Genomic DNA, 25,809 nt, shown 5'->3' with positions numbered 1-25,809 from the left:
TATCTCTATTGTACTAAATATAAAAGGTGCAAACCCACTGTTGAAAATGTACAAGATACAGTAAAAGAGTGGATTGTACAGTAACTGGTTTATTTTGTAACTTTACATTATGAAATTTCTCTGGTAAATGTAATGACGACAGGATGAATTACTAGCATAACATGCTGTACTAAGACACAAGCAGTCCTATGACCCATATTGTCTGCATGCGCGGCGTGCACTGTATTGGAAGAGCCGCGCCATTGCTGCTCTCGCTGGTTCTGCAGCTCCAGCTCTCAATCCTCATGGAAAGCATATAAAGTGATGGAGCCCATCTACTGTTTGCTTGTTGCACTTGGAAGGAATGCAAACTCATACTGTTTAAAGTAGGGAGAGCAGAGTGGGTGCCTAAAATTACACATCTGTGCTGTTGCAGTCAGGTCATCTAGTTACCTACCGTCCCCGCCCCCTTCCCCAAAAACCACCCATAGTGTGCCATGCACACCAGGGCAGGTGCAAACTGCCATCCCGACCGGGACAAAGCTCCTAAACACGTGCAAGGTATGCCACTATGGTGGGCTGGCCATTCACAGTGTGTCTCTGGTCTGACTGCAAGTAACTTTATTGGCAGGGACCTCCGCAATCCTTAACCTGGCCATGATGAACACGAGTTATTTCAAGTACATTTTTTCGGTTTTACATTTCAATTCATATTCATGTAGAATACGGAGTTTATTTACACCTTCATAATTATATGGGTAATTTACAAGGGACACTGGCCCTCATTCCGAGTTGTTCGCTCGGTATTTTTCATCGCATCGCAATGAAAATCCGCTTAGTACGCATGCGCAATGTTCGCACTGCGACTGCGCCAAGTAACTTTGCTATGTAGAAAGTATTTTTACTCACGGCTTTTTCATCGCTCCGGCGAACGTAATGTGATTGACAGGAAATGGGTGTTACTGGGCGGAAACACGGCGTTTTATGGGCGTGTGGCTGAAAACGCTACCGTTTCCGGAAAAAACGCAGGAGTGGCTGGAGAAACGGTGGGAGTGCCTGGGCGAACGCTGGGTGTGTTTGTGACGTCAACCAGGAACGACAAGCACTGAACTGATCGCACAGGCAGAGTAAGTCTGGAGCTACTCTGAAACTGCTAAGTAGTTAGTAATCGCAATATTGCGAATACATCGGTCGCAATTTTAAGAAGCTAAGATTCACTCCCAGTAGGCGGCGGCTTAGCGTGTGTAACTCTGCTAAATTCGCCTTGCGACCGATCAACTCGGAATGAGGGCCACAACAATGTCAAACTTGTTTCACCAAGAATTATTAGCAAATCATCGGTTTCTTGGTTTGTATTTGCATACTGTAGCTTAGTATTATAATGTTCTCACAAGCACAACACCAGAACCCTCATGTATTTATTTGCATCTTATATTATGTTTTTAGCTATCACAGGATTAAGGGGTCTATTTACTAAGCTTTGGATGGAGATAAAGTGGCCAGAGATAAAGTACCACCACAGCCTGTGACATGACCGTTAGGAGATGATTGGCTGCTGCTTTATCTCCGTCCACTTTATCTCCTTCCAGGGCTTAGTAAATAGACCCCTAAGTCCAGGGGCTGGCTGGCAACTTTTAGCCTGGGGGGCAAGTCCAGAGCACTGGCCCATAAGTAATGGCGCCATCTTAAATGTAGATTATTTTTTTATTTTTTATTTTTTAAATATTAATAAAAAAAATTAGGCCTGGTGTAAATCATCCCAAAGATACTTTATTATAAATTTGTCAGTGCGGCCGCGGCTTCAGCAGAGCTGTGTAGTGCAGGGGTGGCCAACAAGTCAGTGGCAAAGAGCCAGAAAAGATCTGTAGTCAAGGGCAAGAGCCATATCATGTGCGCGCCGAAGGCGCGCAAGCAAAAATGGGGGTGTGGTATAGTTGTCACAAAGCCACACCCCATTTTTATGCGCAAACCTTTCGGTTTGACGTTTGTAGGCATATGACCTTGTGTCATAACCCCATTTTTAGCCATGTTGTACAGTGCCACATACAAATAAAGCCCCTGTACAGTGCCACATACATATAAAAACACCAAAAAATGGGTGCCTTCGCAGTGCCAAATACATATATGCCCCCATAGTGCCAGATGCATATTTGTCCCCACAGTGCCAGATACATATATATACCCACAGTGCCAGATACATATATGTCCCCATAGTGCCAGATATGCCACCACTGCCAGATACACATCTCCCCAGTGCCAGATATGCCCCCAGTGTAAGATACACATGTCCCCCCAGTGCCAGATATGCCCACAGTACCAGATACACATGTCCCCCTAGTGCCAGATATGCCCCAACTGCTATCTACACGTCTCCCCAGTGCCAAATATGCCCCCAGTGCTAAATATGCCCCCACTGCCAGATACACGTCCCCCCAGTGCCAAATATGCCCCCACTATCAGCTACACGTCTCCCCAGTGCCAGATATGCCCCCACTGCGAGCTACACGTCTCCCTAGTGCCAGATATGCCCTGAGTGCCAGATACACATCCCCCCAGTGCCAGATATGCCCCCAGTACCATAAACGCATGTCCCCCCCAGTGCCAGATATGCCCCCAATGTCAGATACACGTCCCCCCAGTGCCAGATATGCCCCCAGTGCCAGAAAAACATGTCCCCCCAGTGCCAGATATATGTCCCCCAGTGCCAGATATGCGCCAATTCTAAGATATACATATCCCCACACTGCGCCCCCAAGTGCTGCTCACCGCCGCGCTGTTGCTCTGCTCAGTCTGCTGGTAAGACTCCTGATTGGCTGCCAGTCTGCGAGATCTGATTGGCTCACGGGCCGGCACCAGGCACTGCAGACTAGGGCAGCGGGAGGCGCCGCGGGAGCTTACGAGCCGCATGCGGAGATGGAAAGAGCCACATGCGGCTCGTGAGACGCGGGTTGGCCACCGCTGGTGTGTGGAGGGTGGCGGCCGGTCCGTGACCCTTGGCAGTAGTGTGGCCCGGGGGGGCACATGGCACCCTGTCCCCCGGGCCAACCCGCCTCTGCCTAAGTCTGATCACTAAACTCAAATGATCAAATGAAGATGAGGCAAAAACACTTTTTATCATTCTTGGAATTCGGGGGAAACCTCAGAAGAAATGAATGTAAAAGCCTTTGTGTGTGCATGGCTGACTGCCATTTACAGTCCCTTTCTGAGTGCACCAAACCAGTCAGACAATAATATGAGTTATGGCAATAGAAGTTATATTTCAATGCGTGATTGTCTTACACAGCAGTCGGAGCAAATTTCGCTAACAATTACAGACAGATTTCATTTCAGATACTAATGCAAATGTTGGCTCTTTGCCCATAACTCATGTATGTAAAAAGAAAAGAAGAAAACAACATAAGTATAGTATATGAAAAGTAGCAAAGTGTTATGAAGAGTGACTGGTATACTCCCTGTGCTGCAGTGACACATGAAGAACAAATTTCCGACCCTGTTTTTGTGGACACTGCTTTCTGCGTTCATTTGAATTTACAGGTCTCTTGTAAACTTTCTGAAGCACCAGCATATTCCAGTAAACTCATAATTACAATCTGGTTACTGGAAGGACAGGGACAAAGGGAGAACTTTGTGAAATATTTCCAGATTTAGAACACAGTCCATGAAAAATTATAAAGATTTAAACAATAGTCTAAGACAAGTGATTTAATAGTTTCTGAATATCAAATACAGGTTGAGTATCCCATATCCAAATATTCTGAAATACGGAATATTCCGAAATACGGACTTTTTTGAGTGAGAATGAGATAGTGAAACCTTTGTTTTTTGATGGCTCAATGTACATAAATTTTGTTTAATACACAAAGTTATTAAAAATATTGTATTAAATGACCTTCAGGCTGTGTGTATAAGGTGTATATGAAACATAAATGAATTGTGTGAATGTAGACACACTTTGTTTAATGCACAAAGTTATAAAATATATTGGCTAAAATTACCTTCAGGCTGTGTGTATAAGGTGTATATGTAACATAAATGCATTCTGTGCTTAGATTTAGGTCCCATCACCATGATATCTCATTATGGGATGCAATTATTCCAAAATACGGAAAAATCCCATATCCAAAATACCTCTGGTCCCAAGCATTTTGGATAAGGGATACTCAACCTGTAATACTGTATTTTAGAGAGCTGCAGCATTTGTAGTAAGTTAAGAGAAACCTGAATATTTATAGATGAGAAAGGTTATATAGATCATTAGAAAGATTTTGCGTATTCAGCTGTATTGGGGTCTAATCAGCCACTATGCTCTACCACCTCCATGTCAGACTGGGGTTACGGTCGTTAGGTCGACACAACTTAGGTCGACACTCATTAGGTCGACCACTAAAGTTCGACAATGTCATTAGGTCGACATGCATTAGGTCGACATGTACTAGGTCGACAGGTCAAAGAGTCGACATGAGTTTTTCACTTTTTTTTTTTTTTTTTGCATACTTAACGATCCACGTGAACTACGATTGGAATGGTAATCTGTGCCAAGCAAATTGAGGCACCTTGCCCGAAGCATGGCGAGCGAAGTGAGCCATGCGAGGGGACACAGTACACTAATTTGGGTTCCACATCACTTTACGGAGAAAACTACACCAAAAACAGTCAAAAACCAAATGTCGACCTTTTGACCTGTCCACCTAATGCATGTCGACCTAATGACTGTCGACTTAAGTTGTGTCTATCCAATGACCCATACCCTCAACTGGATAGTTGGCTTTATGAAACTGACTTTAGCCCATATGGCATTAGATCTGTATAGAATTCCCTTTGCAGATCAATCTGGTATTGAAATGGCAACAGGCAGGGATGCGCGTTATCCCCGGTTGCTGTCATCCTTGTCATAGAGCCTTTAGTGGTATGGATTAGTGCCGACTCTGATATTGTTAATATACACATCCGGCATAACAAATCCAAAGTAGCACTACATGCAGATAATATCCTCTTCTACCAACTCTTGACATTGTTCCAAGAACGTCTTCAGGATATAAAATTATCAAAATTGGAAGTACTTTACTTGACCTAAGCATAACCAACACCAAGAGCTTTTAATCTTAAGTGACAGTCTTCCCAATACAATATTTTGGCATACATGCATCCAGCTTTAGGATCATTATTTTCTAGTCATTTTCCACTGCTGCATAAAAGACTTGACCAGACAGTGGCAACCATTAAAATAAACTCCTTTCCATACTACTATATTAATCTAAATCTCTATTGTTATGTTCTTCTTTGTTTTACATAAATTAAGCTTCGTAATTACAAGGGCCAGGGCCAGAGGCATCACAGGTTGTGGTGACACTCGGTGCACAATCAGCATTACTTGGGTGCAGCCACCCAAAAGAGGTGTGGCCTAATAAAAGAGGTGTGGCCTCATGAGGATCCGTGCTACGTCACTTCGGGGTTGCAGCATTTCTGGATATACTGCCCGCTCCCGGAGATTGGGCTGTCGGCTGTGTGTAGTGCTGGGCCGGCTCTTCATCTGTGACAGGAACCGAATGCTGCAGGAGAATATCACATTGCAGCACCCGGCTCCTGTCACTGCAGAACAGCGGGCACTTTGGTGTCACCCCTTCTTTCCAAGGGTGACACCTGAATGCGGTCCGCACCCCTCGCACCTGTTTTGTGACGCCACTAGCCAGGACACAACCACGTGTGAAGATGTGGTAGGTCCTTTCTCAAAAAATACTATGAGAGGACCCACTATGTTTTACATGATTACAAAATAGCATGCCTATGGCTGCCAAACATTTAGTGGACCTTCCCACTATTATTTTTTCCTGTAACAGTAGAAATCAGGCGCAGCAAGATATTCAGTTCAGGTTCTTTGTGTCCTCTATGGAATAACCCACAAATTCAAAGCTGTGATGTTCCCATTACCTTTCTTACCTAGGGTTCAGCATAGATTTAGATTTCTCAGATCTGCAAAAGAAATCTTCACTCACTAATACAAATTTTCTCCAGTATTTAAACATCTGACATCTCTATTGTCCCAAGCATACAGTGCTTGGTTATTCCCTTTCATGGTCATGGTTATGCCCTTTCTTTCTTTCTTAGATGGTTATTCCCTTTCTTTCTTTCTTTCTTTCTTTCGTTCTTTCTTTCTTTCTTTCTTTCTTTCTTTCTTTCTTTCTTTCTTTCTTTCTTTCTTTCTTTCATGCCTTATGTTTACTTCATTGCACAACTAAAGCTGGGCATACCTATACAATTATCTGGCAGATCCTCTGCCAGATCTGACTGGTTATGGTGCCCATACACTTGTGAGATAATCGGTGCTAACCTTCGATTTCGACCGCATCTGTGAGAGAAATCGAAGGATTGTATGCACATTTTAGGTACCTTTCGACGCGATGCGCTGGCACGCCGGTCGAATCTCACGTCTCAAGATAGTATGTGCTGCACTTAATATTTATCGAATCGCAGTGCAATCGCATGTGTTTTTAAAAACACATGCTATATATCGCACTGCGATGTGCGATGGGCACTCGCCGGGTTTGGACGGAGGCCGCTCCCACTCGGCGGTGACGTGCCCATCACGTGATTACCATGAGATCTAATGCATGATCGCATGGTAATCACTTTGGCAGTTCAGGTGCGATTTCATCGCACCTGAACTGCCGGTGCGATGCCCCGCGACGTCGCCTCGCGGGACATCGCACAAGTGTATGGGCACCATTAGAATGGAAAATCTTCTAATGTATGGGAGCAAATGACAATTGACCGTTTGCTCCCAAACACTGGAAAATGGAAAAAAAATGTAATTTAACCAATCTGTATAAACAACAGTTTTTGTCCATTTTCCAGTGTTTGGGAGCAAATGGTCCATTGTAATTTGCTCTAATCCATTACCAGATTTTCATTCCAACCAGCCAGATTTGGCAGATGATCTGGCAGATAATTGTATGGTGTATGCCCAGCTTTAGTGTCTTATTTTCATAATGTATAAAACATTGATTGTTACACCTCCCATAGAGAAAGTCTATTTAAATATAAATAAAAAAAGATGTAGGTCTCTCTGATTTAAGAGGACTAAAACAACAGTATGCCAAAACCTTCCTAAAATGTTGTTGTACATTTAAATCAAGTAGAATAGTTATACATTGTATGGTAGGTAAGTAAAATCAGATTTGTGCAACATCAGTGCTCCCAGTTGGTTGCTCACATGTGGTGGAGACTTCGGCCAAAACCTAAAGATCTGATAGGAGCCCTCACTGACATCAGAGTCCTCTCCCTCTCTGGAATTTTTCCTCCTGTTGCTACCAATCCCAGATCTGAGGTAGCTGATATCCTTTGAAAATAATGTAGACTGGAGCTCATCTGATCCTCCTTGTTTAATGAATAGAATATGGTATGGAACACATCAGAAGCATCCTGAGCAACTCATCAAAATGTTTTAAAATATGTGAATCCAATGGCTTGTTAATCATAAGACTGACAATATCATTAAAATGATACAGTATATGAATGACACAAACCTGCTGCTCCCGACATTTGAGGCTCTCCAATTCTGTAATCCCCAAAGTTTTATAGGGATTAGAGTTGTTAGGGAACCAAGCCATGACATCACTGGGTATGGGTTAGGTTAATTATTGGTCATATTTATAGTATGTGATCATTTATGTGCATAACGCTTAATAGTTTCAATATTTTTATTTTGACAGTATATCGATGAATATCAATTGATTTATGCTATACTTTCATGTATAAAAATGAGCTGAACTACAGAATATGCACTAAAAAGATCAATAATCTGTTCAGCTAGCCAGTACTTGCTCATCAGTCTTTTCCCTGACCTTTTCACATTTGTACAGTATAACAGAGGAAAAATACATTTTAAAATTAGAACAATAACAAAATATTGCTGGTTAATTAACTATAGTATGTCATGCAGTTTCCTTGAATAAAGAAAAATATTGTTTTTGTCTGGTGGTCTGGAGTAGGGAGGCCAATCCCGGGCCATTTTTTCAATCCTGGGTATCAGGATTGAAAAATGGTCAATCCCGGTACTCCCGGGACACCTGGGATTGGCTTTTACCTATGTGGCCGCCCCCGTGCCCACCCCACACACATAACTCACCATAGATTGCGGGTGGGAAACATCATCTTCTCTCCTTCGACGGTAGGTGACGACGCAGCGTGACCTCTCACTGCACATCACGCTGCGCAGCCAGGAGGAGGCAGTCATGCAGCGTCTGAGCATCCTGAGGGCGCTCAATGCTGATCCCTCAATCCCCGAGATTGGAGCTTCCAATCCCGGACGTTTTTGGGCCTAAATCGGGATTGGCCTCCCTAGTCTGGAGTTTGATTTCTCAGGGGAGCTTTTTCATGTAGGTCTATTATTATTATTATTATTTATTTTATTTATATAAGTCTAACATATTCTGCTGCACCGTACAATCAGAAAATGTATTTTCATTGACATCAGCTCGAGACGAAGTGGAGTTTACGGTCTTATTTACCTACCACTGGCACAGAGTCAAATGTGCACTAAAGCCAATTTACAGTCTATTATCTTCACTGTATGCTATTGGACTAAGTGCGGAAACCAGATGTAGGGAAGCAATATACAAACGCTGCCCAGAAAGTCAGGTCAACGTTACCACTAAATGTACCTAGGAGGTTACCTAGGGCACAAAGGTTTAGGGGGCACCTAAAACACTGAGAGTCTCATACAGAGCATATTTTATGTCAAAAACACAATTATAATTTCAGAACAAAAGATGCAATTCAGTGAGTATTCTGTGCTAAACACGCCACGCAAGGTATCTCTAGATATGAAACAGTAGCATGTAGTACATGCCAGATTATTCCAGAAGAAAACAAATACATAAAGATGTGGCTTAACAGTGTCATTAGCAAATGATAAAGTCACAGGATCTAAACTGTACAATATAAGACTGTAATTAGGTGTCATGTACATAACAGAATAGTGTCTGGGCAAAATAATTAATAAGTGTGAAATGCATTTTTAATTGTTAAATATATTTAAACACTGACACAAATATAAATTTCAAATATAATGACATACAATTAATTATCCACTTTCTTCGCGTTTAACTACCCAGACAACAAAAATATCAATTAAATAGTGAGAGTGGTCCCAGCACAATCAGAAATGTCTGCTGATCATAATGAAAGTGTATTTTCCACCATGAGTAAGCCTTTTATTCCATGTGTGCGTCAAGTAATGCATATTTTATGTAAAAAAAAGAAGCATACAGGTATATCAAACTCCAAATCAGTGTTTTTATTTATTCTATGGCATCCCGACTGCGGGCAGAGGACCTAATTCAGAGTTGATCGCAGCATCAAATTTGTTAGCAGATGGGTAAAAGCATGTGTACTGCAGGGGGGGGGGGGCAGATGTAATATATGCAGAGAGAGTTAGATTTGGGTGGGGTGTGTTCAAACTGAAATCTAAATTGCAGTGTAAAAATAAAGCAGCCAGCATTTACCCTGCACAGAAACAAAATAACCCACCCAAATCTAACTCTCTCTACACATGTTATATCTGCCCCCCCTGCAGTTCACATGGTTTTGCCCAACTGCTAACAAATTTGCTGCTGCGATCAACTCTGAATTAGGCCCAGAGTTGAAACCACAACACCAACACTGCATTTAACCATCACAATTAAAATACTCCAGTTACTGTACCTCCTTCCCTGTTGTCTTATGTTCCGCAGTTGAGTCTTCTTTTCTCCTTATTGTCCTTTTCCTTCTATTTTGTTTCTTGTTGTTTTACATTTTTGTTCAGTCCACTACAAATAACGCTAGTTAGTCGATAGTGTGTTTCTCTGTAATACAGTACTTTGTATGATTATTGCATCACCCGTTGTAAATGATATTTTAAATTTTTCTCAATATCCTCCATGGGTTTCTTGCACTTCCTGTTTGTGTTTGTTATTAAACTAATAAAGAGGGGGCGTGGCTTGGACGAGGATGGGAGCAGCTGGAACTGTGTGGAGCTCCATGCTAAGGAGCATTCTTAAAAGCATCCCCTGCCACCGCTGAGTAGCTTTGGGGAGTGAGGGAAGCATCTGCTGCCCGCCACTGTGAGACCATGCACTGAGACCTGCCCAGGGCGCCGGACCGTGGCCTTGAGTTTGGTGACGTCGCGCCCGCACTCCCCCCGCTCCTTACCCGATTGCTCTTGGAGTAACTGGTCTCTCCTGGGGTGCCAGCAACACCCCAGGACTGGGAGAACGCATGAAACGGCGGCATTTGAGCCTGTACTGGCCTGCCAAAGGTACTGTGCTGCGCTGCTAGGCGCCATCTTACCAGAACGCCCTATATGCCTTTGCTGTTGTGTTCACAATACACTCTGCAGGACACGTTTGCTCTCCCTTTCCCTGCTGACATTTCTATGCTGCATTATCTGTTTGGCTCAGAAGATGGTCCGTCATTCACAAATGCCTGGGTACGAATCCCTTCTTGGCTAAGTATATATGCCCCTCTGGGGTAATCCGGATTTTCCACCCTCCCTAATGACCCCATATCTCCTATCCTGGAAATCCAAAGGTATAGCATCGATTTGAATGTTTTTGACCTGGGGGGGTGACTTGTATTTGTTTCAACAGCTTAAAGATCTGTATGCTATCCCAAACTCCCAATTTTTCCTATTTTTACAAGTAAGACATTATATAAACAGTAAGAAGGTTTTGGGTACCTATGACTCCTTTATGGATTCTTTTAACCCTTCGGCTTTGTCCTCCCTTTTCACCTTAATATCTCAAACCTCATTCAAGATACGGTATATTTATAATGATTTAGTGGATTCATCTTCTCATGTGTCATGGCAGACAGTTTGGGGGGCGTGGTCTCTCGATTCCCCAGATTTTATTAACCCTGACCGTATTGCAAAACAATTTCATATGTTTAGAAATGGTTGGGCTCAGCTCAATTGCAGGAAATACATTTTAAGTTTCTCAATAGAGCGTATATTTCTCAGACGCAGAGGAGTCATATGGCTCATACTTAGCACTTGCCCGAAATGTTCTGCATCAGTAGCTAACTTTGTACATAATTTTTGGAACTGTACTAAAGTAAAAAGATTTTGGTATAAAATTCATGACTTTCTCCAACAGGTTACCAAGGTTAGGCTGCCGTTCACTTGGGAATTCTTTTTATTAGCTGATTTTTCTGGTTGGGTACCCTCCCTTTTACATAGGTCTGTTCTCCCCTTTTTAACAGTGTTGGTAACGTTAGCCAAAAAACTCATATTGTCCTCTTGGATCTCAAAATCTGTACCCACAATAACGTTATTGAAGGCTGATCTTCTTAACCTCCTTTATTTTTAACCAAAAAGCGGCTTTGACCAAGATTGAGAAGGGAGTGGAGAAGTTTTATAAAAAATTGAGTTTTTATTTAGAATTTTTACCACAAGATGTTAATGTACGCAGGGCCGGTTCTACACCTTGTGGCGCCCAGTGCGGAAGTTTCCACTGGCGCCCCCCCCCCCCCCGGCAAAACAGTCTGTGCATGCAAAATAAATAGGGGCGTGGCCTCATATGGGAGGGGCGTGGCCACAGTTATGCTCCCAGTAGCTGTGCCCCCAGAATTGCCCCAAGTAGTTGTGCCCCCCATTTGATTTGCCCCCAGTAGTTGTGCCACCTGTTGCTTTGCCCCCAGTAGTTGTGCCCCCTGTTGCTTTGCCCCGGCAGTTGTGCCCCCTCTTTCTTTGCCCCCAGTAATTGTGCCCCCTCTTTCTTTGCCCCCAGTAGTTGTGCCCCATTTCTTTGCCCCCAGTAGTTGTGCCCTGTTTCTTTGCCCGCAGCAGTTGTGCCCCCTCTTTCTTTGCCCCCAGTAGTTGTGCCCCGTTTCTTTGCCCCCAGCAGCTGTGCCCCCTCTTTCTTTGCCCCCAGTAGTTGTGCCCCCTCTTTCTTTGCCCCCAGTAGTTGTGCCCCCTCTTTCTTTGCCCCCAGTAGTTGTGCCCCGTTTCTTTGCCCCCAGCAACTGTGCCCCCTCTTTCTTTGCCCCCAGTAGTTGTGCCCCCTCTTTCTTTGCCCCCAGTAGTTGTGCCCCGTTTCTTTGCCCCCAGTAGTTGTGCACACACAAAAATAAAAAAAAACAATACTTACCACTGCCCCGCTCCTGCTTCCCGATCGCTGCTGCTGCTCCGTCTGGCCGCCGGCTTCTCTCTATGGGAGAGACGCCATGACGTCTCTCCCATAGCAGCGCCGCACAGACACTAGAGGTCAATACTGACCTCTAGTGTCTGTCGCTGGAGCCGGCTGCAGCGGACGCCCACACAGCCCACGGCGTCTGCTGCAGCCGGGGGAGCGGGGTGCGGGCAGGCGGCGGTGCCTGCGGCCGCGCCCCCAGGCCGCAGCGCCCCGGGCGCAGGCACTGATTGCCCGCACCAAGGACCGCTCCTGAATGTACGCATTCTGAAAATTTTCGACAATACTACTTGGTCACTCCAATGTAGAATATCTTAGATTTATTATCAAGTTTGATTGCCACCGGAATTTTTGCTCTTCCCCTTACAGTATTTTCTGGACTTGCGTTACTATGTTTTATATGTTACTGAAAAATGAACGCAAGCTCTGGTGTATATTGAATTGATGTCACTATGCTGCAATTGTGTTCCCCCTCCCCCTCCCCATTTCTTATGTGTGGTATGTTTTCTTCTTTATTTTTTTCTTTCTCTTTTCTCTTTCCTGTTCTTTTCTTTTCTTCCTCGTTCTCCACTATCCTGTTATAAAATAAAAAATGGTTTTCTGTTTTGTTTCATGTTATTTTTGGGAATGCTATGTTATCCAGTCTGATGCTCTGGGAGAAATAGTTTTTTCTCTGCTGGCTCCCGGATATTTTGCATTATGTATCAAGATTCTGCTCTGGGATTTTATGTATGCTTCTTGATATTTTTTTTTCTGTATCTCTCCATGTTTACTATATGTTTGTTTTGCATTCTATACATGACTACGTCAATAAAAATGTTTTTAAGAAAAAAACCTAATAAAGATATTTTTCCCTAAAATACTCCAATTACTAAAATATTGCAGAGTTCTCATTGCAAACCATTTACTTACAATGGTTCTGCGCACATTGGGGGTTATTCAGAGTTGTTAGCAAACCAAAAAAGTTAGCCATTGGGCAAAACCATGTGCACCACAGGTGGGGCAGATGTAACATGTGCAGAGACAGTTGTGGTGTGTTCAAACTGAAATCTAAATTGCAGGGTAAAAAATAAAGCAACCAGTATTTACCCTGCACAGAAACAATATAACCCACCCAAATCTAACTCTCTCTGCACATGTTACATCTGCCTCTCCTGCAGTGCAGCATGGTTTTGCCCAACTGCTAACTTTTTTGAATTGCTAACAAACCTGAATAACCCCCAATTGTCTGCAGGCAGGAGGCCTGTAAGAGGACCACTACTAGCAAATTCACATTTTAAAGTTGACTTAACAGTGATAACATGCAAAAACAAACGTACAGCTACAAGAGTAGTTTGCTTTCCTATCAAAAAGCCCAAGACGGAAAGTCAAGTGATAAGGAGATTTCAGAATGGAATAATAACTTTGGGAATTCTGTTATGACAACAGAACTGATCTAGTGGTTGAAAAAAGTGTACATGGTAATTAGTCTATGCACTTCACTCAACAGTTCATTACTCATGTTGTAAAACCCTGTGTCATTTATCTGAAGCTCAGGGTAGCTGCAGCAAAGTCGTTTTTCTGTGCCAAACTGTATATCAGCCAGCATTTATTTGACAGTTCGTTACAAGGAAAGTCAGCTTTGTTGGAGCCACAATTTAGGTTTATGTGTCTCCTTGTGAAAAAAAAAGTGAAACCCTGCTGTCTATTCAGCTGCTCGAAACAGTTTGTATTGTGTCAACATTGTAATTGTATATCCCAAAGATTTGATTTAGAACATGTGCCAGGAAAAAGAGCTGAAAATATAATTGAATAGAAACGGTCATGACCAAGAAAAAGCTTAATGATGCATGTGAAACAGATATTGTACAAAGTATTAGAGCCAAAGCACTGTACAGAAAGTGATGATGCCAAGTGATAGAGGATTCGTGGTGTGCAGTGTCAGTGTTCACACTCAATATTGTTGAAACTAGTAACTTGATGATCAATATTTCTGTAAACGTTGTGGGTTTGTAAATGATAATATATATGTTACAAAAATCAGCTTAACCATCAGCTTTGAAGAATGCTGCAGTCACAAACGTTGCGTAACACACAAGCACATCCAAAAAGCAAGTGATATGATGAAAGGCACTCTCGGGACTCCGTAATGAAGTTTCAAGACACACGGAGATTGAGCAGCGACGTTTCAATTGACTTATTCTGGCTTGAAAAAGAAGTAAGTCAGTCCCTGAAATGTGGCTGCTCAATCGCTGCATGACTGCAACGTTTATTAGAGAGTGTTGTCAGTGCTTTTCTTTATTTCACTTCTTCATCTAAACTTGTGCAATCAGAGTTTATTCACCATAATCACGGGTCGACGTTTCGGTCTTATAGAAAGGCCTTTTTCAAGACTTCGGTTTCTTAACAGCAACGCCTAATTTTTTGTCCTAATAAATAAACAATTGGAGGATATCGGGAATGAATTTATCACATATGTCACTAGTGTACAATTAATTGATTAAAGTGCACATTGCAATGCAGTTTCCCATATAAACTACACCTGGAAGGTGTCCTGATGGTTATATTGTGGGGAATAAGGGGTCCATGGGCACCTGCAAACTAGGGAATGCTGATGTAAATGGCCTGTTGTCATTTAATATCATTGATAGTAAGGGAGTTTTTTTTTTTTATATATAACTTGTATTTTTGTTTAAAAACAGGGATAAAAAAACAACTACAATGAAAGTTAAATATGCATAGGTAGGGGGAAGGGAGAACAAAAAGAGAAGGTGGGAGTAAGGAGAGGGAGTTACAGGAAATTACTGTTGAAGTAAACAATCGATGATTGATACAATATCAATACTGGTCATACAGTACAGTACAGTAAGGATGACACTCAACCTTAACTTTATGGTCCCAAATACACTGTGTCCACACCAGTCAGTTGGAGGACAGTAAGCGTGAAGTGAAAGGAGTAGAACAGTTTCTGCTTTGAGAATATATGGGAACTTTTCTTGGTACAGATCTAAAGAGTATTTAGAGGGGGTTCTGTCCAGGGTGACATGTTCGGTATGTCTAGGAGTATCTGAATGGGGCCTGGGGAAAACTAGGAGTTGTACATCTATGGTAAATGAGTGAATTATGACCCAATATGAATCTAGTTTTGATAATTTCCACCAAATATACTGCAAGGTGCCCCTATGTCTGCATGACCTGTAGAACAAATCAGAGGCGGTAGGGAAGATGTAATAGAGGCACCCAATACCACCTGAAGAGAAGAAATTCACAGCTAAAGAAATTATACTTGCGATTTTTAATGCATCGGCCCCTTAGTATTGATAGGCTTGTAGTACACCAACACAGTGACTCCTGTAGAAGTGAAAGTAATACCCCTTTCAGACTTAAACACTGGCTTTAACCTGGTTTGGACCCGGTACACTGAGCTTGGGTTGAAGACTGGGTTTTCTGTACCCCGGTTCACACATGGATGACGACACAGGCTATTCCTGGGTTGTCACCCTTCACACTGGACCAGGTTCTTCCGGCTAACAGTGGGCACTTGGAGATGATGGATGATGTCCTCTCCAAGCACTACTGTCTCCCACCAGTGAATTTCTTTTAGGCATGACCCGGGTCATCAAAACCTGGGTTATACCTTTCACACACAAGCTGGGGCACTGACCCAGTTTACAAGTCCTGGGAGTAACCCTAGTTAATTGAAGGGGAGCAGTATAACCCGGGTCAGACCCATTCAACATAAACAGGACCCGGGTCGATGCACGATCATTGCAACAACAAAAAACACAGGGTTTTGGCTACTGTCTGAAAGGGGTATAACAGGTGTCTAATTGGAACTGCCTGGGCCTATAAATTGCAGTGTACCTAGGTTTGCACTTGCACTTTACAATGTACACTACCTGATTCCATGATATACACTTTTGGAAGTGAGCAGTATATTTCTGTGTTAAGAAAGAGCACATTACATGGCCAGGAAATACACACTGCACTTATACACCCTGCAAGACTAAGGTGTATAGGAGATCAGTATGAGATCCCGGCAGTTGGGATTCCAGCAGTTCGGAGACCGACGCCGGGAGCCTGACAGCTGGGATCCTGACGGCGAGTGCAGCGTGTCCCTTCACGGGCTCACTGCGCTCACCACATTTTGGGCCTGGTGGTGACCTTTGGTTGCCACAGGGATCTATTCCCCCTCGGGTGGTGGCGTGGACCACCACCCAAGTGGGAAAACCAGCTGGCGGTCGGGACTCCAACCGCCGGTATTGCAGCGGGTGACAGGATTCTGGTGTCGGTATATTGACTGCCGGGATCCCGTCCAGCGGTCAGTTGACTGCCTCTCGTATATAGTAATTAAGCACTTGATGAATAAGAGTTGCTTTCATGCAGTTTTTCATAGAGAAACTACACCAGTTATAAGATTTTTCCACTAGTGTTTTTTTCCATACATAAACAGGGGGATCTATAGGGAAACATGTTTATTATTTGTTGTCTTAATTTATATCTTAATTTATAGTTATTTATATAAAAATTAGTGAAGGGCCACAAATTTGTGTAATCTATTCAAAATATCCAGTACTCACCCCATAAATGCCTTATAGCTCAGTGGCTAAGGTGCCTTCCACAAAGTGTGTACTTAGATCCACTGACAATTTGGTTGTATGTACTTTTGTATGTGTATGGAAGTCATGAAGAAAGAATTCCTTTTATTAGGACAGTGGTTCTCAAACTGTGTGCCGTGGCACCCTGGGGTGCCTCAGGACACTTGCAGGGGTGCCCTTGGTTGTTGGTCCAAGACCAGTTAAAAATTATTTATGATCAATGTAATAGACAAAACCAGTGGTTGTGGATTCCAGTCATAAACTCTGTGGACAAACAGAAGTGAATCCTGTCCCTCATCACATAACTGAACCTAGGATGACATATAAACACAATTTACTTATTTTAATATTTTTTTTCTAAATATCTCAATAAGAAACTTTTGGCCTAGGGGTGCTTTGAAAAAAATGATAATACTCGAGGGCGCCGTGATTCAAAAAAGTTTGGGAACCACTGTATTCATGCATCAGACTAGCATAGGATACATCTGACGTTTCAGTCTGCGTTGGGACCTTTGACAAGTGCTTACAATCAAGCAGACCAAGAGGCATGTGTCTCATCTAGTAAAATTTAAATGTGTACTTTTTATGCTATCATAGTTCAAATTGTTTAAAAAAAATAAGCATTGGCATACTGTACATCAGTCATATCCACTGAGAAATATTGTCTATTTAGTTTGCTTCAGGTGCTGTGCTGCATGGTAACCACTGCTGACACATGTCCTATGAACAAGGCCACTGAAAGGTTAGGCAGGACCTGATTCTAGGTAGGACATTTGGCCAGGGGGGAGATGTTCTACCTCATTGGGAGACAGGAACAACCTTGCTGTACCTACAGTAGAGACTGGGAGCACTTCAAACACCTTGTGAAACAGAGATCTTTCCCATTTTCTTGTTAGTACATTACATAGCAATTAAATCTACAATATTTGTATTTTATAATGTATACTACTTACTTAAAGTGTTTATTTTACTTTGGGTAAAGTTTACATTAGCAATGCATATAGCAGCCGGTTAGGACGAGCCAGACAAAATATAAATGCACTTGTACACTATTGCCTTAAATATTAACAGCTACAAGCCTAAAGCCTTATATTAAATCCCCATTGTGTGTTTATGAGTTTAATTATTATCCGTTAAGCCAGGCTGCTCAATATCTAATGTAGTTTCCAAAAAAATAACATTTGCCACTTTTTTTCTTATTTTAACTTACAGCTGAACTTTTGCACATTTTTTGGGATACACTCATTGGCCCTCATTCCGAGTTGTTCGCTCGCTAGCTGCTTTTAGCAGCATTGCACACGCTAGGCCGCCGCCCTCTGGGAGTGTATCTTAGTTTAGCAGAATTGCAAACGAAAGATTAGCAGAACTGCTACTAAATAATTCTCAGCAGTTTCTGAGTAGCTCCAGACCTACTCACAGATAGCGATCAGCTCAGTCCGTTTAGTTCCTGGTTTGACGTCACAAAGACGCCCTGCGTTCGGCCAGCCACTCCCCCGTTTCTCCAGACACTCCCGCGTTTTTCCCTGACACGCCTGCGTTTTTTAGCACACTCCCGGAAAACGCTCAGTTACCACCCAGAAACGCCCCTTTCCTGTCAATCACTCACCGATTAGCAGTGCGACTTAAAAGCGCAACAGAATCCACAGCAAATCTGCTAAGTTTTTAGTTAAATAACTAAGCGCATGCACCGTGTGTGCCTTGCACATGCGCATTTTGCAACAAGTCGCAGCATAGTGAAAATCGGCAACGAACGAACAACTCAGAATGACCCCCTTTATCTTGCAAATTGGTACAAAAATGCAGGTGTATTTGTAGATGTAGTAACACCGAGTTACAAATCAAGGGCCTGATTAATGTCTGTAAGTAAAGCAAGAAAAGCAAGTAACTTTGTGTCTGGATCAAACAATGTTGCCATGCAAGGGTAGCAAATGCATTTGTCTTTTTTCTGTGCAGGGTAAATACTGACTGCTTTTGAATGTAGCCCACAAATGTTAGCTTTATTTTTACACTACAATTTAGATTTCAGTTTGAACACACCCTACCCAAATCTAAGTGGTATATTTACTAAGGTGTGGGTTTATAGATGTGGAGATGTTGCCCATAGCGACCAATCAGATTGTACTTATCATTTATCTAGCACCTTCTAGAAGATAACTGGAATCTGGTTGTTATGGCAATATCTCCACTTCTGTAAATCTGCACCTTGGTAAATATATACCCCTAAATCTCTTTGCACATGTTACATTTGCCCCACCTGCAGTGCATCAGGGTTTTGCCCAGTTGCTTGCTTTTTTACTTTACTTACAAACACGAAGCAGGCCCCAAATCTCTTGCCCCAAACAAGTACAAACATGAAGGCCCTTCATTGATATCCTAGTTTTGTCACATACAGCCAGATTCAGAGGTGAAGGAAAGTCGAGTCGGTGCTGCGTCTTCGTCCGCAGCACATCTGAGAAGTTCTGCAAATGCTGCAGATACCGTCTTTTGTTATGAGGCGGCCATCGCCAGCTTCTCAGATCCGCAACATGAGTCCAAAGACGCAGCATCAGAGAAGCCAAGGGAACATCACATGGACCTGCGGACATCTGAGGAAACCTAAGGTTGCTCAGAATGTCTGCCACAAATAAGCTGCCGCAGTCAGTGAAACTGTGTCCGAAGACGGAGTCGCTGGCTTCAGCATGCCCACAAAAATTGCTTTAACACACCTCTGTTTTCAGCAGCACTTTCAGTTACTGCCCTCAAACGCCTGCAATCTGTCAAACAAACTGTGACTAACACACTGTATTGCGGCCCATGCATACTGTTGTTACAATGCATGCACACAGCACAAAACATTGGTCATTTGCGACCGAATCTAAACTGCTTTCACCTCTGAATCAGATCCATACTTTACTCCAGTATGCGCACATTTTATGAATTCTCCAGGTCCTACCACTATAAATTTGAACACTGTCAAGACTAGGTGTTGGGTCTGACAGCAAACATGTTCTAACTTCTAACATCCTTACTTCATTGCACTCACCTGGAAAGTTAAGATTGAATTACAGATGGAGTCACGGTCATCTTGGCTTCTCTGCTGCGCCCAGGCACACCATGCTTTATTAGCATAAGGCCTTCATCTATTGTTCTCAGATGCAATACAATACAGAGAGAACAATACATCAGGGGATTAAGTCATTACAGCAGGAGATTAAGTACGACTGTCCTGGCTCAATTAATCCTATTAAATGCCAAGATAAAGATGGCTCCATCTGTATGTACAAAATAGATGGCACAGTTACACAATGGTTAGCATTGATGCCTTATAGTACAAGTTTAGTCTCCTTGTGATACTGTGGGCTTACTTCATGTGACCCAGTTTCCTCCCACAGTCCAAAAACAACATAATGCTATAAATTGGCAGAATACTATATATGTGGTAGGGAATTTAAAATGTCAGCTCCACTTGGGGCCGATGCAGTAACATGCTCAGTAATTTGTAGGCACCATATAAATAAAGATTTATAATAATAACTTTGAGGGTGAGTCACTGTTTCGTTTGGGTTTTAGCAATATTAAAAATTTTGCTCTGTGAAACATAAAAACATAGAATTTGACGACAGATAAGAACCATTTGGCCCACCAGTCTGCCCTTTAGGGTGCAGTTATTAGGTTTTAGAGTTGGAATAGGGGTTTGGTTAGAGTATTAGTGTTAGAGTATTAGTTTAATGCTCACATTATATACAGTATAGCAGTGGTTCTCAAACTCGGTCCTCAGGACCCCACACAGTGCATGTTTTGCAGGTAACTCAGCAGGCACACAGGTGTATTAATTACTCACTGACACATTTTAAAAGGTCCACAGGTGGAGCTAATTATTTCACTTGGGATTCTGTGAGGAGACCTGCAAAACATGCACTGTGTGGGGTCCTGAGGACCGAGTTTGAGAACCTGTGCAGTATAGCACTCTTTCTCCAATAGGACTCAAGGCGCTTAACAGATAGAATGAACATAATACAGAACAGGAACAATGAAGTACAGAAAAGCTTTTCATAAAATACAGAAAACATGAATAAACAGATAGTGCAGAGAGACATACAGAGTGATAAAAAATAAATTGATGGGAGAAGCAGATATGTAACATGTCCTTACCTTACCTGCTGAGAAGGATCAATCACATTACAGCCCTGTTATGCCAGCTGTACTGTACATACAGTAGTACTAGTAATAATAATAATAATACTGAAATAATGCTTAGATAGGTGCGCTCCAGGGTATAATATCAGTGTGTACTGAATTGTCTGTCCCACGATTTCCACAACAAAAAGAGCCATTGAGATGCTACAGTCCATTGCAGTCCAACATGTTCAGTACCAGGAGCTCATAGTGAGGGGCAGATATAATATAAAGAATCTTATTTTATTAAATAGCCTCAATATTTTTTAGTACTTTGCAAATATGTTTGTTTTTATTTAAAATGTCCTCCTTTTATGTTTGCTGTGTGCTTTATATTGTAGGGAGGTTACCACATTTTGGAAGGTTAAAGAGCAGGACATAACTTTCTACGTGAAAGCAAATCAGGAAAATAGTATAAAAAATGTTATTTTCTTCTGTATGCTCAAAGTCAATAGATTTTATACATTAAAGCCCTGTTGGGTTTATTATTGGACAGAGCCTGATAAAGGGTTCCAGACGTTCTAGGCTAATGCAGAAGTGGCCGCGTCCCCCCCCTTCCCCACCCCCCAACACCAATTTTTTTTGCTCATATTCAGCTAAACTCTGTAATTATGTGTAAAATTTTACCACAGATTAAATTATTGTTTGATGATACAAACTGTATTTATTTTATTCTATAGAAACATAGACTAATGACAATAATACAAAATGATGCATTAAATATAGTTCATTCAGAAAGATATTGTTCCAGACAGTCAATTACTGACAGACATTACTTACTGACTCACAAACTTACTGACAGAGACCATTTACTGAAATATGGGGAGAGCCAGACCTCCAGGCCTGGTGTGCAGCCCTGGCCTTTTGGTATCGTCTGCTTAGATCCAGTGGCGTTGCCAGCTTTTTATGTGCAGGGGAGCAAAGATGGAAAAATAGGCGACCTAGGGCCGGGTGTTTAAGAATTCAAATATCAAAATGTAAATACATTATTTGCAATCAAATTACTTCAATAATTATCCCTAGCATTACATTGTTGCCCCTACACATGCATTACAGCAACCCTAAACATTACAGCAATCCAACCACTTTACAGAAGTTAGCAATAACCCTCACATTATAGCAGTTCTCCCACAGGACAGCAATTCCCCAACCCCTCCCATAACCGAAATTGGTTATACCATGCCCTCATATTATAGCAATACCTTCATACATGGACATAGCTATAGTGGAAGCAGGGGGTGCCATTGCTAGGGGCCCCAGGGTTTAGGGGGGCCTGACCATGGTTAGGTACTATAGTTGCATACCAGTTTCCAGGATTTGCCTGCTAAGCAATTGGGTCAGACCCATTGAGCAGGCTGAATGGGGAGACATTCCATTTTCACTGAGAGGGGTATATGTAGTAGATAATAGTAAAGGGACACTGTAATATGGTTTAATCTGAACTGAAGGACACCATAATGTGCATAATCTGAGCTGCTCAGTGTAATGTGGTATAATAAGAACTGGGGTACTGTAATGTGTCTTAATCTGAACTGAAGGACACCATAATGTGCATAATCTGTGCTGCTCAGTGTAATGTGGTATAATAAGAACTGGGGCACTGTAATGTGTCTTAATCTGAACTAAAGGGCACCATAATGTGCGTAATCTGTGCTGCTCAGTGTAATGTGGTATCATTGAACTGGGGCACTGTAATGTGGCATAATCTGAATTGAAGGGCACCATAATGTGCATAATCTGTGCTGCTCAGTGTAATGTGGTATAATAAGAACTGGAGCACTGTAATGTGGCATAATCTGAATTGAAGGACACCATAATGTGCATAATCTGTGCTGCTCAGTGTAATGTGGTATAATAAGAACTGGGGCACCGTAATGTGGCATAATCTGAATTGAAGAGCACCATAATGTGCATAATCTGTGCTGCTCAGTGTAATGTGGTATAATAAGAACTGGGGCACTGTAATGTGGCATAATCTGAAGTGAAGGGCACCATAATGTGCATAATCTGTGCTGCCTAGTGTAATGTGGTATAATAAGAACTGGGGCACTGTAATGTGGCATAATCTGAAGTGAAGGGCACCATAATGTGCATAATCTGTGCTGCCTAGTGTAATGTGGTATAATAAGAACTGGGGCACTGTAATGTGGCATAATCTGAAGTGAAGGGCACCATAATGTGCATAATCCGTGCTGCTCAGTGTAATGTGGTATAATAAGAACTGGGGCACCGTAATGTGGCATAATCTGAATTGAAGGGCACCATAATGTGCATAATCCGTCCTGCTCGGTGTAATGTGGTATAATAAGAACTGGGACACTGTAATGTGGCATAATCTGAAGTGAAGGGCACCATAATGTGCATAATCCGTGCTGCTTGGTGTAATGTGGTATAATAAGAACTGGGGCACCGTAATGTGGCATAATCTGAATTGAAGGGCACCATAATGTGCATAATCTGTGCTGCTCGGTGTAATGTGGTATAATAAGAACTGGGGCACCGTAATGTGGCATAATTTGAAATGGAGGCAGTGTGGCATAATATGAACAGGGAGAACTGCAATGAGGGGTAATATGAACTGGAGACAACAAATGTTGCTGTGGGGAGCAGAAAGTTCTGGGCTAATCACCTTTCTTTATAGGCGTGTGCACCACCGCAGGAGCATTTATTAGCACCAGCAAGGGGGTTGTGTCTAGCACTATCTTAATAATGCTACTAGTTCTCCTATTTATCACAGAATAATGCCACATAGTTCCCCCATCACACAACAATGCCACGTAGAGCCCCTATTTATCAAAGTGTCCCCATTTATCACAGAGCTCCCATATACCACGGTGACCCCTATTTAGTGCCCATAGTGTGTTTGGCATCCCTGAAAACAGAGACAAGTGTCCTGACATGCAAAAGGTATTCGATGTAAGCAAACCTCAGCAAACACATATTAAGTGGAAGAAGCCAGCTCTTCTGACAGCACAGGATAGTGCTTTGAGGCTTCTGTTTAACGGATACAAGAAGATAGTAATGTCATTTATCTCTCTGTATGAAACAAACTTCTTACATCCAATTTGTTTTTTTTGTTTTTATTGTTAGATAGTGATCTGCGTGCACTATGATGTGAAAAATTGTTAGCCTGAATGCTAGAAACTTAATTGTACAATACAGTGTATTGACAAGAGTGATTTGGGATTTATTCATGTAGCAGTGATAAGAGTGGAGAAGTGAGACTGTGGAGAAGTTGCCCATGGCAACCAATCAGCTGTTCCGTACAATTGCATAGTATGCAAATTATAAATGTTACTTCACTGCTGATTGGTTGCCATGGGCAACTTCTCCACTGTCTCACTTCTCCACACTTTTCACTGTTTCATGAATAGACCCCTAAGTCTACATAAAAGAAGCAGGGACAAATTCTATAGCCTGTGAGTTTCGGCAAGCGTCAAGATACCAGGTTGGTTTTTTACCTTGAAAAAAAATCCTGCTTTAAATCTTGCAGCTAAATCACTGAAATCTCAGCACTTACCACAACTCGTAGGCTGTTAGATTTGGCACGTAGCAACTATAGGTATATAATACCTTATTATCCGGGTCTTTTTGTGGAATACAAACATGAACAATTATATAAAGTAAATATTTGCTTCATGAGATTTTATTAATAGAGTAGCTGTTGAAATGTTTCAATATTCTATGAACTGACTACAATCATTATTTGCTTTTGTAAGGGCGAGGGGCCTGATGCGGATCGCACGCGTGAAGTACCCATGTTAGGCTCTCGGGTGTGACCCACCTCAGGCGGTCTGAAAGGGATATAACCATATCAACATTCTATTTGTGGCAATTTCAAACTCATCTCAAATTGCAGCAACTTGTCATTGGTTCTGGGCTCTAAAACATTGCATATAGGTGGTCATTCCGAGTTGATCGCAGCAGGATTTTTGTTAGCAGTTGGGCAAAACCATGTGCACTGCAGGGAAGGCAGATATAACATGTGCAGAGAGAGTTAGATTTGGGTGCGGTGTGTTCAATCTGCAATCTAAATTGCAGTGTAAAAATAAAGCAGCCAGTATTTACCCTGCACAGAAACAAAATAACCCACCCAAATCTAACTCTCTCTGCACATGTTATATCTGCCTCCCCTGCAGTGCACATGGTTTTGCCCAACTGCTAACAAAAATCCTGCTGCGATCAACTCAGAATTACCCCCATAATAACCACTGATTTGAAGGGTTTAACTGCAAATCTGTGTCAAAGGGGCTAATTCAGGTTGGATCGCAAATCACGATCCAACCGGAATTATTGCGATCGCCACACGGGGCGGGGGCGGCAATGCTCCGTTTACAAGGCGGAGACGCCATTGCAGGGGCGGAGCAAGCCAAGTGGGGGGGGGGGGGGGTCGTGAACGGGGGCATGATCGTGGCAACTGTGTGACGTCACATGCAGCAGCCGCGATCGGGAACATGGCGGCAGGCCTCTTACGGGCGCAGCTAGGCTGCACTGGCAGGAGGCATCCCTAATTCCTGCATTGAAGCAGAAATTGCGATGCCATCCCCCAGCATGGGTGTCCCCCAGCATGCTAGCAAAAGGATTGCAAATTCTGCTATTTAGCAGAATTTGTAATCCTTACTGAATTAAGCCCAATGTGCGGCAAATTGCACCATGTTTGAAAGGACAAGATTGCTGCCAATTTGAGACACAAAATGACAGAAATGGCTCTGACCAGCAAGCTGTCTGTCTGTCCAACCAACCAACCAACCAACCAACCAACCAACCAACCAACCAACCAACCAACCAGAGTACAATAAAGAAGTACATTAAGCACATGTATTTAACTGTAACTAATTTGGCTAACTGTTAATTAGGGACCAAACAATGAACAGTTATGAATACAGGGCACAGATATAGAATTAATTTTTATTATGGGACGTTGTATGAAC

The 25,809-nt window shown here is 42.5% G+C and overlaps 1 long non-coding RNA gene across 2 annotated transcripts in view; it reads left to right on the top strand.

Annotated features, from left to right (window-relative positions):
- The window catches only part of LOC134910261 (uncharacterized), a 1,286,324-nt gene that overhangs the window by 815,936 nt on the left and 444,579 nt on the right, over nt 1-25,809 (top strand). The gene's annotated exons all lie outside the window — the stretch shown is intronic.

Source organism: Pseudophryne corroboree, chromosome 4 (assembly GCF_028390025.1).
Source record: "Pseudophryne corroboree isolate aPseCor3 chromosome 4, aPseCor3.hap2, whole genome shotgun sequence".
In the NCBI taxonomy this organism is placed as follows: Eukaryota; Metazoa; Chordata; class Amphibia; order Anura; family Myobatrachidae; genus Pseudophryne; species Pseudophryne corroboree.
The sequence above is the reverse complement of the archived record's forward strand: the minus strand, read 5'-3'. Positions and strand labels throughout refer to the sequence as shown.